Source organism: Amblyomma mixtum, chromosome 3 (genome assembly GCF_055824585.1).
Source record: "Amblyomma mixtum isolate Tamu chromosome 3, ASM5582458v1, whole genome shotgun sequence".
NCBI lineage: Eukaryota > Metazoa > Arthropoda > Arachnida > Ixodida > Ixodidae > Amblyomma > Amblyomma mixtum.
The window spans coordinates 192,111,298-192,125,397 of NC_143014.1; the positions used below are offsets into that span (position 1 = coordinate 192,111,298).

The 14,100-nt window shown below is 48.5% G+C and overlaps 1 pseudogene; it reads right to left on the reverse strand.

Moving 5' to 3' along the window:
- Window positions 1-620: 620 nt before the first annotated feature.
- LOC149353080 (polyadenylate-binding protein-interacting protein 1-like) lies at window positions 621-2,086 on the reverse strand (annotated as a pseudogene).
- Between the last annotated feature and the right edge of the window lie 12,014 nt (window positions 2,087-14,100).

A 14,100-nucleotide genomic window follows, 5' to 3' on the forward strand; every position in this document is an offset into this window, starting at 1 on the left:
GGGCTTCGGAGACAGATGAAGAACGCGAACAGCGCCTTGCTAAGCGGCGCGCTCAAGACGCTGCTAGACGGGCGCACCGCGCCTCTATCGAAACCGAATCGTCTACAACCGGCGATGATCCCGAATGGAACGCTATAGATGTTTACGCAACCTACCAGGTTTAACCAAAGCTAAACCTTAGCAACTTTTTTCAAGCACGCCTCCGAAGGACTAACTCGGGAATCGACACCCCTAACTAGACCCTCAGAGCGTGCCAAGTGCGGGGAAATAGGAGCGCTCACCGAGTGATTTCCAAAGGAGGAACACCTCAGCAAATCTATAATACAGGCTTGGTCAGACGATCTGCACACAAAGGCTCCTCAGCCGAACTGCCGGAGGTCAGAAATCATTTTGAAGAGAGGTGAGATAGCCTGCAACGCAGTCTGGGCAGCATCCGGGTTGTTCAACCTGGTGACGACCCTACCCGAAGGGACGAACCGCAGCCCTGGTCTCGTGGCAGAGCACCCGCCTCGGCTTCGGGAGGTGGTGGGTTCGACTCCCGCCGCCGGCCGGGTACCCACCGGTTTTCTCAAAATGGGTACAAGCTATGCCCCGGCCTGGTGCTCGGCTTCCCAGGGTTGCATTGCTTGGGAAAGGAGCCTGCGCCTACAAATCCCGTCACTGTGGGCAAATAGTCACGTGGACAAAGCGAAAGAGATGCAGAAAGCTTGTTTGGAAAAAAGGAAAAGCACAAAGTGGCACCACACTTTCCCCCCCAAACCCCAATTCACACAAACATAGGGAGGAAAAAAATGCAGTTAAGAAAACACTGGGTACTGTCCTGCACGTTCCCATCTTCGCACCTCTCGGCCAACCCACTCTTGTCCGCTCCTTTGCCGAGATGGAGAGAGCTTCATTGTCCCGATTCCTTGAGGAATTCTTCGTAGGCTGCCGCAATCTCATCGTCCATGTCGTCATTGCAGCAGTTGTTGGCGTAACCGCTTCCATCAGACATTTCGATGTTCCCCATCCGTTCTGTGAGGAGGACCTCTTGGATAAACCTCTCCTCTTCACTGGAGACCGGCACGCCGTCGGGACCACAAGTAATGGGAAGGCTGTCATCCACCTGGCCAGCCGATGCGGAGCTCGAAGACGACGAAGAGCGGCCCCAGTTCCTCTCGCGAAGTTCGAGGACATTCTTGACCATCAGCGCCGGGGTCGGGTCAATGTCCTTCTTCTGAGAGATCTCGCAGAGCTTCTCAAACACACTGTCGAGGGCACAACAGTCGGTTTCGGGTGAGCCCACCTTCTCATAGTCCTCCAGGCAGGCGCCAGTCAGTTTCAGCACCTGGATGGTGCATTTGATGTTCTCCTTGGTGAGCGACTGCAGAAGCGTGTGCATCATGTTGGGAATGCAGGCGGCCAGGTGCTTCACCTTGTAGGAGTGGGCCTTCCGCAGAAACACCATCTGAGAGAACAGTTCAGCAATGAACAGCAGCAACCCGCGCAGGTAGGCGTCGTCAAAATCACCGGACCCCAAGTCGTTTCGCTTGACGCACTCTTTGTGACACCGGTCTAGAAGCATGTTTGTAAAGTCCTCCTCCACGCCTCGAATGTGAAGGTTGCTCCCAAGATGGTTGCACAGGCGTGCCGCGCTATACCTGAAGTTAGCCTCTTTCAGTCCCTGTTGGAAGATAGTGTCGACCACCTGACAGAGACCGCCAGCGTCGGTAATGCCACTCAATATGCTTGTGACGTCTTCTAATTTGGAGTCGAACTCAGCAGGACACAGCGTGACGTCGTCAATGAAGCTCATGAGCTCCAGCATTGCATACTGGTTCGCGTCCTGTGACTGTGGTGAAGGTGGATAGGGTGGGCAGGGCTCTGCAACTTCCTGTGGCAGAGGGACTCTGAAGAGCCTTGGTACGAACACCGGGGCCTCTGGTGAAAGCGTGCTTTTCAGCACGAATGATGGCATGCTTTTATCGTCAGAGCAGTCTGCCGACGCTGGCCCGCCTTTCGGCGATTGTCGTAGCAGTGTGACCGCTGGCCCGGGAACGACGGCGCTTGCTGTCTACGGGGTACCGGAGTTCCTCCTTGAATCCATGTTCACCCGCGCTTCGGAGCTTGGCGGGGGGGCCTTGCGATGTCACCTCGGAAAAAGGCGCCCAGGGGAAAACGCTGGCCTACCACAGGGAGTTCCCCTGACCAGGAGAAGACGTCGACAGCCGCCCCAAGACCAAAGGCAAAAGCGCTGCAAAGGGAAGAACAAGCAAACAATCACATTCTTCTTCTTCTCCACAGTAATCATGATACATACCCACGCGGGGGGATTGGCCAAGGTACGGTGGTGAATGCCAACGTACTATATGTGCGAAAAAAAAACTAAGCAGAATGGTAGAATGACTGAAATTATGGCTATGGTTCATGGGGTTTAACGTCCCGATGCGACTAATACCCCTGTCACACTAGCAAATTTAATGTCATTCGAACCTAATGGCATTCGATGCATCGAATGTCATTCGGTCTCTTTCCGTGCTACACGGAGAAAAGTAATGTCATTCGAAAATGATGGAAAACGCGGTTTCGATTCCGCCGCGGGATCGCAACGGAGTCGCGCGAAACGTGCTTTCTCTTTGTGGGCACTGTTTTGCAGAGGCGGCGAAAGTTGATTTGTATCTTTATTGGTGCTGCTCTTAGCTTGCTTATCACCGTTGCTATTCTATTCTATTGAACATTTTTGCAGTTGTGAGTGATGCTGTCACCAAAGTACTGTTCCTAATTTTTTTTTTACTATTTATTCTCGATTATATACATTTTGTAGATTCAAGATCCGCAATAAAGTAATTTGACCACGTGGAATAGTTTTCTTCAAAATAATTCGACCCTCAAAGGGTTAAAGCTTTTCTTGTTGCATAAACAAAATTGTTTTTGTTGGATTGTGGTGATTTAACGTCCCAAATCAACTCAGGCTATGAGGGACGCCGTAGTGGAAAGCTCCGGAAATTTCGACATCGCACAGTACACGGGCCTCTAGCATTTCGCCTCCATCGAAATGCGACCGCCGTGGCCGGGATCGAACCCGCGTCTTTCGGGCCAGCAGAACACCATTGAACCACTGAGCCACCGCGGCGGCTACTGAACAAGAAGCTAATCACGAGACGAAATTATAAGCTCAAGAATTTTGATACACCTGGCTTCTTCGATTCAGTCGAACGTTAAAAATCTGCTTTTGTTCACTTTTGTGATTGATCAGATAGTAATACAGGCCGCCGCGTACCGTAGTCAGTGTTACCAACTGCGTTTTTTTTTTAAGCGAGGGCTCTACTATCCTAGCGGCGTCGATTTCGCTGTGTCTGCACGAATGACCTTGAACAGGAGGAGCGGAGCTGCATAAGTAACCACGTGACTCGCAGCAGCTGCAGCCTGCAGCTGCGCGCTGCCTATCCAGTGTCTCGATATGGACGAAGCAAGTCAGCCGAAGCCCTCGAGAGTGGGTACTCGCAGACGTCGGGTCGAGTCTGATCATCCGGTCGACACTGCCAACCGTGCGAGGGATTTAGCCATCGACAGGGAGCGCAAACGCGCTAAACGGGCAGCCGCCGACGAAGAGCGGGAGCTTCGAAAGCAAAGGAAAGGCGCATAACTGGCACCCTGGGACAGTGGACACCTTAGTCGCGCTTTAAACTAAGTGGCGGTAGGGACAGATGTGCGCTGCATGGGTTGGCATTGACAACGTTATGGCAGAAACGCGTGACTGGAGCTATGGGCGCTCGACGTTCGTTGGCGTTGTCCTTAGACAACGTTCTAGGCTCAGATGATTTTGAGGAAAGGCTCTCTCGGTCAGTGAACGCCTCAACTGCGCTTTGAGGTTCGTGACGGTGGTGAGAGAGAGATGTGTGCTGCATGTGTTAGCGCTGAAACCGTTGTGGCAGGCACGCGGCACTGCAGCAATAGACCGCAGCGTGACTTCACGCTGGTTATGCAAGCGTGACTTTCGCTTGCATAACCAGGCTGAAGTCACGTTGCGGTCTACTGCTGCAGTGCCGCGTGCCTGCTTTCATAACCAGGGTTAGCTGGGCTAAGCTGCAGCCATTTTTTTAGTTGTATCCTACTATAAGTCGTTAACACCGAAGATACCGACTATCGGACTTCAGCCCCCCCCCCCCCCCCCCCCCGAAATTTTTTCGAACTGTCACCGACCGTCGCATTATGCTAGCGTACGCCATATAGCCATAAGTATGCCATAAGTATGCACATATCGCGACTTCTGCTATCAAAGTTTTGTTCTTGCCTGGACGGCTTTCCTTGTGTAAAGTTTACCATCTGTGATTGCGCAAGATGTTTATTTGCCTTGTTTGACGCATTATATAGAGTGAATTTTGCTTAGATGCGTAGATTTAATGAAGACATACGTGTATTTAAATATCTTGTTGCGAGGTTTTGTATACACATACAGCGACTTTGTTTCCAGTGACACTTTTTTGTCCTTTATCAAGTTGTATCTTCGCATTTTTAATACTCCATTTTATCTTCACACTTCTAATGTATATTTTGCAAAACTCCTCGTTTATACATGTGCTCGCTGTTGCGACTAAAATTTCGGTGCAATTGCTCGCAATACATGACCGGTGGCAGCTGCTGCTGCGCAGTACACTGGAACGAAGGACAGCGTCATCGAGATTTTTCCCTGGCCGTTGCATATGTATAAAAACTTAAAGGTTCTTGAACGACAAAGATGAATTAAAATATTTGTCCTCCACTTGCTCATTTCATGGCCTTTACGTTTTTCATATCAGTGGCATGCACTGCTTGGCTGGTTTCGAACCAATATAGTTCTAGACTTCGTGTGATATGTTTTTTACTTATTAAATACGCAGAAACATGGAAGCATTGGTATCAGTTATGTCTGCCACGATTTTTAAGACCTACGAATACATTCTTTTTTTAAAAAAAAAAATACATATTTCACTTGTCTAGACATTGGCATTGTCAATGGCAATGTGGTTAATATTCTTGCGTTTGTTCCCTCCACAAATTTTATGAGAAGATTTCAGGATTGACAACAACACATCTGTTTATGAATTATACAGTATTAATGGCGGTTACATACAGTTTGCATTTTATTGGAGAAAAATATTCCTAAGCTGCCTATAATTCAGCGCTAAAATGTCTACATCTTTAGACAAATAGGAGTTTAAGACCGAAGGAATGCGGTGTTTTAGGGTTTGTGCAGCGTAATTTGTTCAGCAGGAACCAACTTTCCATTATTCGGGTTTTTTTGTGAAGTGACCTGGCGAACTTTTAACGGCTATTTGTGCTAATTTTTTTTAGAATATTGTTGTTTTGCCTCCTTTCTCGAATTAATGTGCGACATAGGTTGTAATTATACATCTCTTTAATGTGCAATAGGCCAAGCTTGTGGAATAATGGTTGTACATTAGAATCATGTGCAGAGTGTGTAATGATTCTAACTGCCTTACTCTAGTCTGCTAAGTTTCTGCATACCGGTCATTGTGGTCGTTCCCCACACGAGTATGCAGTCATTTAAGTAAGACAGAAAAAGAGAGTTGTATAGAAGCATCATAACATTTTTCGGTAGGAAATATTGGTTTCTGTGGAGAATCCAGGACATCGTTTCTGTAAAAATTCGTTTTAAATTCGTCGACGACATCTATCTCCGAACCATTTAATTTAAGTCTTAACTCAGATGGAACTAGTCTTGATTTCGTGCGAAAAACGATCGCTTTTGATTGCGATGACCCGAAAGACGCGGGTTCGATCCCGGCCGCGGCGGTTGAATTTCTTTGGAGGAGAAATTCTAGAGGCCCGTGTACTGTGCGATGTCAGTGCACGTTAAAGAACCCCAGGTGGTCGAAATTTCCGGAGCCCTCCTCTACGGCGTCTCTAATAGCCTTAGTCGCTTTGGGACGTTAAACCCCATAAACCAACCAAACCAACCTTTTGATTGCGAGTTATTAATTATTTGTCCATTGTGTTTTGCCCAATCACTTACTTTAGCTAACACCGAGTTTGCAGTGCTAAACAATTCTGTACATTTATCGGAAGTACAAAAAATGCTAGTGTCATCGGCATAGATGACGAACTTAGCCTGCTTATCCGCGTTCACAATGTCATTTAAGTATATATTAAATAAAAATGGCCCCAAGATACTTCCTTGCGGGACTCCTGATTTAGTACAAGTCACGCTTGAAGAATAACCATTTAGCTCAACATATTGCACTCGATTTGAGAGGTATGATTCAATTCGCTCTAATGGTAGCCCGCGAACACCGTAATATTTTAATTTTTCGAGAAGAAGATTTCGGTTGAGATAGTCAAATGCCTTTGTAAAATCCAGAAATATGCCTACCAGATACCTTTTACTATCTATATCGGTTAAAATGTATTCTTTTTGGTCAAGCAAGACAAGTTGTGTAGATCGAAATTTCCGAAAACCGGAATCAGTTATACTGTTCATTTCTTTTTTTAAAAAAAAAGTTTCAAAGCGCATTAGAATAAGCTTTTTTAACCCTTTAGAAAACACGGGAAGAATAGAAACTGGGCGATAGTTACTAAGATTGTTATGATCGCCTTTCTTATGTATTGCCCTTACTTTTGCTATTCGCATGTCATTAGGAAAAACTCCAGAGCTTATGCACAAATTAAAAAAAATATCACAGGATGGGTGATATATAACATCGAGGACATACTTTACGGGCTTAGTTTTCACGTCATGGACATCAGAACTGGTTGAATTTTTTTGTTGCATCATTGTTAAGTATACTTCCTTGGTGGTAACAGGATTCAGGAAAATACTGCTAGGATTTTCTTTATTGAGGGACTTTGCATGATTATGATTAGGTAATACTGGTACAGGTAAATTAGCAAAGTGGTCGTTGAATGCATCCGCTAAGGCATGGCCAGATACCATCGCACCATTTATCTTCAGCTCGCTAACCGAGCCCGAAATAGCTGAACGGCCAAGAACATCATTGAGTTTTCGCCAAGCAGACTTGCAGTCATGCTTGACTGCGTTAAGAGTTTTCAAAATAGGCACTTTTAGCTTTCTTGATTTCTTTATTAAGACAATTTCTTTATTGTTGAAATTCTTTCAGCTTAGCCATATCTCGGGTCTGTATAAACCTATGAAACAAGTCATTCGAATTTTCGAACTCGAATTTTACACAATAGGTGATCATTTATCCAAGGTTTCCTGATCTTCTTAGACACAGTAATAGTTCGGAAAGGAAAATGTTTTCTGTAAAGCTCATTGAACCTATCAGTGAATAAGCAGAATGAGACATTAGGATCATCTGATTCTAGAACGTGTGCCCAGTCTGCCTTATTTAATTCATCCCGAAATTGGTATAATTGTGATGGTAAAGTTTGCTGGCAGGTAACTGTGCGATTTACTTTTTTCCCCTTATCTAGAAGTTTCACACATAAAAATTGGAAGATGATCACTGAGATCGCATACAAGGACACCTGATTTAGTTTTATTGGCTGTGTAATAGTTAAGAATAAGTCAAGCAATGTTGACGAACTGGACGTAATACGTGTTGCAAGGCATGTAGTGTTCCTTATATTTTGTACTTCAAGCAACAGCTTAAATTCTTTGCTACGACCTGAAGTTGTTTCAAGGATGTTTAGGTTGAAGTCTCTCCCGCAGACAAGGCCAAGTTTGCAGTCATTAACGTAAGAAAAAAAGAGACTCAAGAAAATCGAAGAAAACTGGCAAGTTTCCTTCGGGGGGTATATATATACCGCAACAAGAACCATCTTGTTGCAGCGTAACGATAATACCTCAAAATTTGTTGTTGATTTCGTGAAAGCTGACAGCAGTTCGTATTTTATGTCCTTCCTGATCAGCATGGAAACAACGCCTCCTCTGCCGTAACTTCGGTTAAGATTACATGCCTGATATTCCGCGATACAAAGTGCCTCATCTTCGTAGCGATACCATGTTTCTGTCAACATGAGTATATTGAACTGGGTCTTAATTTGACTGAGCAGAACCTCGAGTGGCGTGCTTTTATTTCGAGCAGATTGCATGTTAGCATGAAATATTTTAAAGGACGAATGAAGTCTTCGCCTACAGAAGTGTCAAAGTTATTCAGAGAAACATTATGTATCCATGGCAGAATCTGAGGAAAACAAAATAAAAGCACAAACATGGAATTATCGAGGGCCGCTTCTAGCAACTTTGTTCAGTTTGTTCGAAGCCTGGATGCGCCATGCACGCTCTCCGTCTCTGCGCCGTAGAAAAATCCTAGCATTTCTGTGCCACACATACTGGAAGTCGTGTTCTTTGGCCCATTTTTTCGCTTCAAAAAGTAGTTCCCGTGAGAGCTTTGTCAAGTTTTCTTGTATGTAAACCTGCGATGAGTGGGTGCTTAAGGCACGCCTCTTCTCAAATCATTCTTCTCGTGTATCTTGTCTGGCGAAGCGGAGTATAATGCCAGGAACCCTACCGGGCTTGGCCGGAAGGCGGTGAATGGCTACAATTTCACGCTTGGCTAACTCTGGAACATCTATTGTCTCAGCGAGAGCATTGATTTTATCAAGCAGGTTTTCTTGTTCACTCTCTGCGACTCCGTGGAACTCTAGGTTTTGCTTACGGTTCCTCCATTCAAGGTCATTTAGCTGTTCTTGCATAGTTTGCACTCCCACTGTGTTCAAGTTTTTCAACCCTACCCTTAATTTACTTGATCTTTGTTTCATGACGTGCTGTGTCCTCGAGAATCTGGTCGTACTTGTCAGACATTAATTGCACAGCTTGTTCATTGTTTTCAACGGTGCTCTTCAGGCTCAGAAGGGTTGCAAGTTTTTCTTGTATATCCACAAGAGCTAGACTAATGTGGGACATTTCGTTTGTCTCCTCTGCAGCCTCTGAGGAACTAGCTTTCTTCGATGCACCTCGTGATCGCCCTACTCGGCACGTCTGGCATCGCCATGCCTTTTTTGTCGTTTCCCTCATACCGTTAAACTGGGCTTCGCCGATACCAGTGCATTTCCCCAAGTGATAGACATAATTGCACTCATTACACTTCAGGTAGGATTCATCCTTGTCTATTTCTATTGAACACGTCAAGCATATCAATTCATCACCCATGTTTACAGCACAATTTTCTGGCAGCAGCAGGCAACACACGTACGAAACAAAAAAAAAAAGAAATCCGCGCAATCGGCACAAGAAAAAGAAGACTGACCTGTAAAAAGTCAGAAAGTTACCTTAGCCGGGGTTGTCAGCGTGTCCCCTGTCGCTGCCATCGACATGTTTGTTTATTTATTTATCGTACAACTCAAATGCCCCTAATAGGAATATTGCATATGTAGGCTGCGAAGAAAATGTCATACCAAGAATTACAACCTAAAAAAAATAAGATATTCATCGCATTTGATGTGGTTCAAAGAGTGCAACAAAATAAAAGGGGTCAAAATAGACCAGACAGTCGTGAAGAAATCAACTCCTCAAGGTAAGTAACAGCCTAGAAAGCAGTTTTGAGAAAAACGCAGAAAGAAAACCCCTAGAAGCCTATCTGTAGACAAAATTGTAATTCCCGCGTCTTCGCGTCTTTCCCTCTCTTTTTGAGCCCTCCACTACAGCATCTCTTTATCTGTTTCACTCCCACCTTCTTTCCTTCCTCATGGCGCAGCTGAGGTGTCCATCGAGGTGTGCGACAGCTACCGGGCCTTTCATTTCCTGATAACCAAATATCCTCCTCCGGCCCCACCCTCTCGGCCCCTCCATTACCTCCGCCTGCTGCCGACGCGCGCGGGAATTCCCCGGGGGGCGGGGCTTCCTGATCCGCCGGAGTGGCCGCGGTCATGGTGGCTGCGTGATGTCTGAAATTTGTGTTTGCTTCTGCGCGTATAGCGTGCAATCTATAGCTGAGGCGGCAGTTTTGAAGAACAAGCTTCTTGGCCAAAGACAGCGCCGCAAAGATACCTGGTTCGAAAAATGCCATTTTTTGTTTACTATTTCAAGCACCACCGCGGTTCATGCAACATTAAACCCCCATGTCGGAATAATCTGTCCCTCCACCTAAAGGCTCGTTTGCCATGCAGGTGGCAAAGTGGAGAGAGAAATCTAAGAGGAAGGGGGAGAAAAGACGAAGAGATATGGGGAGGCGAAGGGTGGCGCAGTCTCTAGATGCACCCTCTAGTCTAGAGGGCTCATCTTCCTTCTCGAGCGCAAAGCTCCAGCTTTTGCTGGCATGGTGACGCTAGCTGTAAGAGAAAGGAATAAGACTGAGACATCGCAGCCATTTGGTGCCGTTTATGAACGGCAACTGCCTTTTCAAACTTGCCTCCACAAATATTTAGCAAGATGTCACATCTTGATGAAGGCTTAGGGGTTTATAGAGCAAACTGGCACAACAGGAAGTTTTAATGAACCTGTCACATGACACGGTGTACATTTCTGCTGCTAAACTCAAATTTGGACCTCTGCCACAATACCTCGGGAGCGCGTACGAAGCGAAAATTAAGACGAAAGAATTTGCTTAAAAGTTTCCGAATATAAAACACTCAGCACAATGTTTCGCATTAGTGTTTATGCCCTCGCTATTTACGCCAGCGCATCGCGCGCACGATACCACAGCGCGCCTTGGGTTCGGCACAACTCACACGTCTCTAAAGCCGATATTTTCACAAAACTCAAGTGCAAGCATGGTGCAAAAACCGAAATAATGAGGCGAGCAGTACACCTACTCTCGCAGAGCTTAAAATTCAGCTGCCTCGTCGACATGTCAGCAGGTGATTTTCCAACGGACGAAGCAGGCGTGTCTCGTACCTTCCCTCGATTTTGCAGCGAATAATGCGCCATGGCCGCGGATAATTTTTTTTTGTCGCACGCCAGAAACTTTCCTCCCCGACAGTACACGATTACTTCTGCAAGAATGCCATATCAAAACAACTAAACCATACGCCTCATATATTCGACAACTGAGAACATCGATCGAGTGCGTCGCTTATTCGCTTCGCAGTGATCATAATATGTTCGGTATTTTGAGCAGGTAACAAAATGAAGATTTACCTCGAGGTACACGTTGTAAACGATTTGATCGCTGACTTGTGAAACGCATTCCCCGCTCAGTCGCGCTTCGTTGTTGTCAATCGTCTGCTCAACAAGATATACGTGATCGACGAGCTTTTCACCATTAATCAAGTTCGCTTTCCGAAATAGCTGTCAAGCTGGCAGATCCTTTTGGAGCCGCACTGCAGATGGAACATCGCGACGGGCCTGATGCAGCGCGAGAGCTCTGCACCTACACGGGGCAGAGGAAATGCGGCGGCGAAAGGAAAAAAAATTGACAACGATTACGTTACTTCCTAATGCGAAATTTGAGCGCAGCTCATCAGCTGTTTCAGCTTTTCGATAGATTGAGGCAAAGAATTTGATCGAGACATGTATGTACAATTACAGACAACTTATTTTTCACACATATTCCTTCTTCAAGAAACACTCCACTAACAGTTCTTGATTGTCATGAAGGAAGCTTTGTGAACGGAGAAAAGATGGATATATAGCTTCGTCCTCGTTCTGTGTGTTTCTTTCTGCGTCCGCGTTTTGTTGTTCCTGCTGTACCCACCCAGAAGTATGAACCAACTAGCTGAGTTTTCTACTCTTTTAATGGATATATGCTCGACTTGCTGTACCAATGCCTGGTTCTCAAAGTCGAGGTCTGCGCAAGTATTTCGCGAGGTTGTCACAGCTGTGGGAGCCGTTACGAGCGAGAGGAACGGGATGTTCTCCCGCATAAGTGGTGAGAAATTCCCGCTTGTCTTTATGTCTACATTAAAGACAAGCGGGAATTTCTTACCACTTATGCTGAGAGTCCACCGCCACACAAACAGCATTTCTCGTGTTGAGAAGAACACCCAGCGGGGTCATGGCTCTCTCCACACCCACAGCAACGGAAACTCGATTTACAGGCCTTGGCGCTATGGCCAAACCTCCAGCAATTACGGCACTGAAGGGGCCGAGATGTAAATTGATCCACACGGAAAGATGGACAGGACAGCCCCGCAAATGTAACAATAACAGTGTCCGTCGGTATCTTTGTTCCATCCACCACACGACTGCATCGGTGAATGGCGATCACGCCAGCCGAAGACAGCTTTTCTAATGTCTCAGACGCGCTTAGCCGTGGGTCTACGCCACGGACTAGCCCTTTCGAACATGCCAGATGAGGAGGTATGAACGCGCTCACCGGGTGATAGGCAAACGACGAACACTTGAGTAGGTCGGCTACGCATGCCTGGTCTGGCGATCTGCAAACGATATCCCTCCACGGCCGAACTGCCGGACGTCAGTGATCCTCATGTAATGAGGGGTGGTCGATTTAAGAGCAGCCTGAACAGCGTCGGGGTTATGCAGCTTGATGGAGCCCTCATCCTCGGGGACAAGAACAACCGGAATGCTGCTTACTCCGCCACGGAAGAAACAATCAAGAGGCAGCTCATCTGGGGAGAGACAAGCTGACCAGGGGGAGTTCCCCTGGCCTGGAGAGCTTGTGGACATCAGCCGACGTTCCCGCGTTCAGTCACCCTGGAAAATTGTCCTCTTCCCCAGCCAACCGGTCCCTTCCACCTTCTCTTCCTTCCGGCGGTGAGGCCACAACGAAGCCCGCTTCCGACGAAACTCGGACTTCGGCGGCAGACCCGAAGGGCTCCCCCCGCTCCCCCCTCCCCGCTAGTAGGAAGCCTCCAGGAGTTGGCGACCGCTGAGGCGCGCGGACATCAAGGCACCCTATGAGTCACCGGCCAACAGCGCACCGGTGACGACAGTGGTCGACTGCAGCGTTTTATCGCAGGATCCCGACATGCCCTCTGCTGCAGCAGCGCCATCAGTGCGAAGCGTGGACAACTCCGCGATCCCAACTGCCCTGAAGGGAGCCGCGCAGCTCGCCGCGGCACCGGGTACCACGCCCCCCCACAGGTTACCAGCGCTGCGGAGGCCAGCCACGCGCACGTACCGTGGTAGGTGGCCAAATCCAGGGCCCAGCAGCGGCGACATGCTGCCTTGAAAAAGGCAGCTGAGGCAGTCCAGGCCTCCGACAACGCCGTGGGCACCACCCTGTTCCGGCCAGCTGACCGCGGCTTGGCCTTCTCCAAGGAGCAGGGATGGGAGCACGCGGAGGAGCTTGGACCACGGCCGGGCGTCTTGGCAGTGCGTGTCAACACGCCCCGCAACGCTGCCCGCCACATATCTATGGGCCTCGTGTTTGGAGTGGACGCCCAGCGCACTCCAGAGCAACTCCTTACTGGTCTTGAGACTGCTGTCCCCATCGTGTCGGCGTCGGTTTCTGGGAGCACTCTGGCCCTCAGATCTGCGGCGCCGGCGCCACCGGAGCTTCTTTTCAGGAGGCGTCTGGCGGTTCGAGCCTGCAGACCACGGCCGCTGCAGTGCACCCGGTGCGCGAGCCTGGGGCACATCACAGAGGCCTGCAGCGCGCCTGCGCGCTGCCCTCGCTGGGGCGGACCTCACGAGGATGCTCCTGTGGGCGGAAAACACCACACTGCATTAACTGCGGCGAGCGACACTCGGCCACAAACCCAGGCTGTCCGCACTGGCAGAGAGAACGCCATGTGGCCACTTTGCTGGCCACTTCAGTGGTCCCTCTCTCCAGGCGGGCAGTTCGGGTGGTGGTGGTACAGGCTGAAACCGCGCTCCCTGCGCAGCATAGCCAACCACCGCGCCAGCGCTCCTACGCGCAGGTGGCCGCCCGCGCCAAGCCGCAGAAGCAAAAGCCGCAGCAGCCACATCAGAAGCCGAAACAACCACAGCAGAAGCCGCAGCAGCCACAGCAGAAGCCATGCGGCCAGACACCGTCCCTGCCTAGCGCAGCACAACACGCCACCGCATCAGCTCCCCCCTCCCGTGGCACGCCTCCTGATGCGCAAATACTTCTTATGGAGAAAATCCTGGTCGCTCTGCAGGCGGTCCTCGTGGATCTCTCGTAGGGATCTGATTCCAGACGGCGCTGCTTAGAAGCTACAGCGCTTCCTCACAGATTGGCCCGCACTGTGGCTAGTCGACGGGCGCTCCCCCGTATCCCATCCATTCTTCAGTTGAACGTACGCTCCCTTGCGGCGCGATATCCCGAGCTCCGT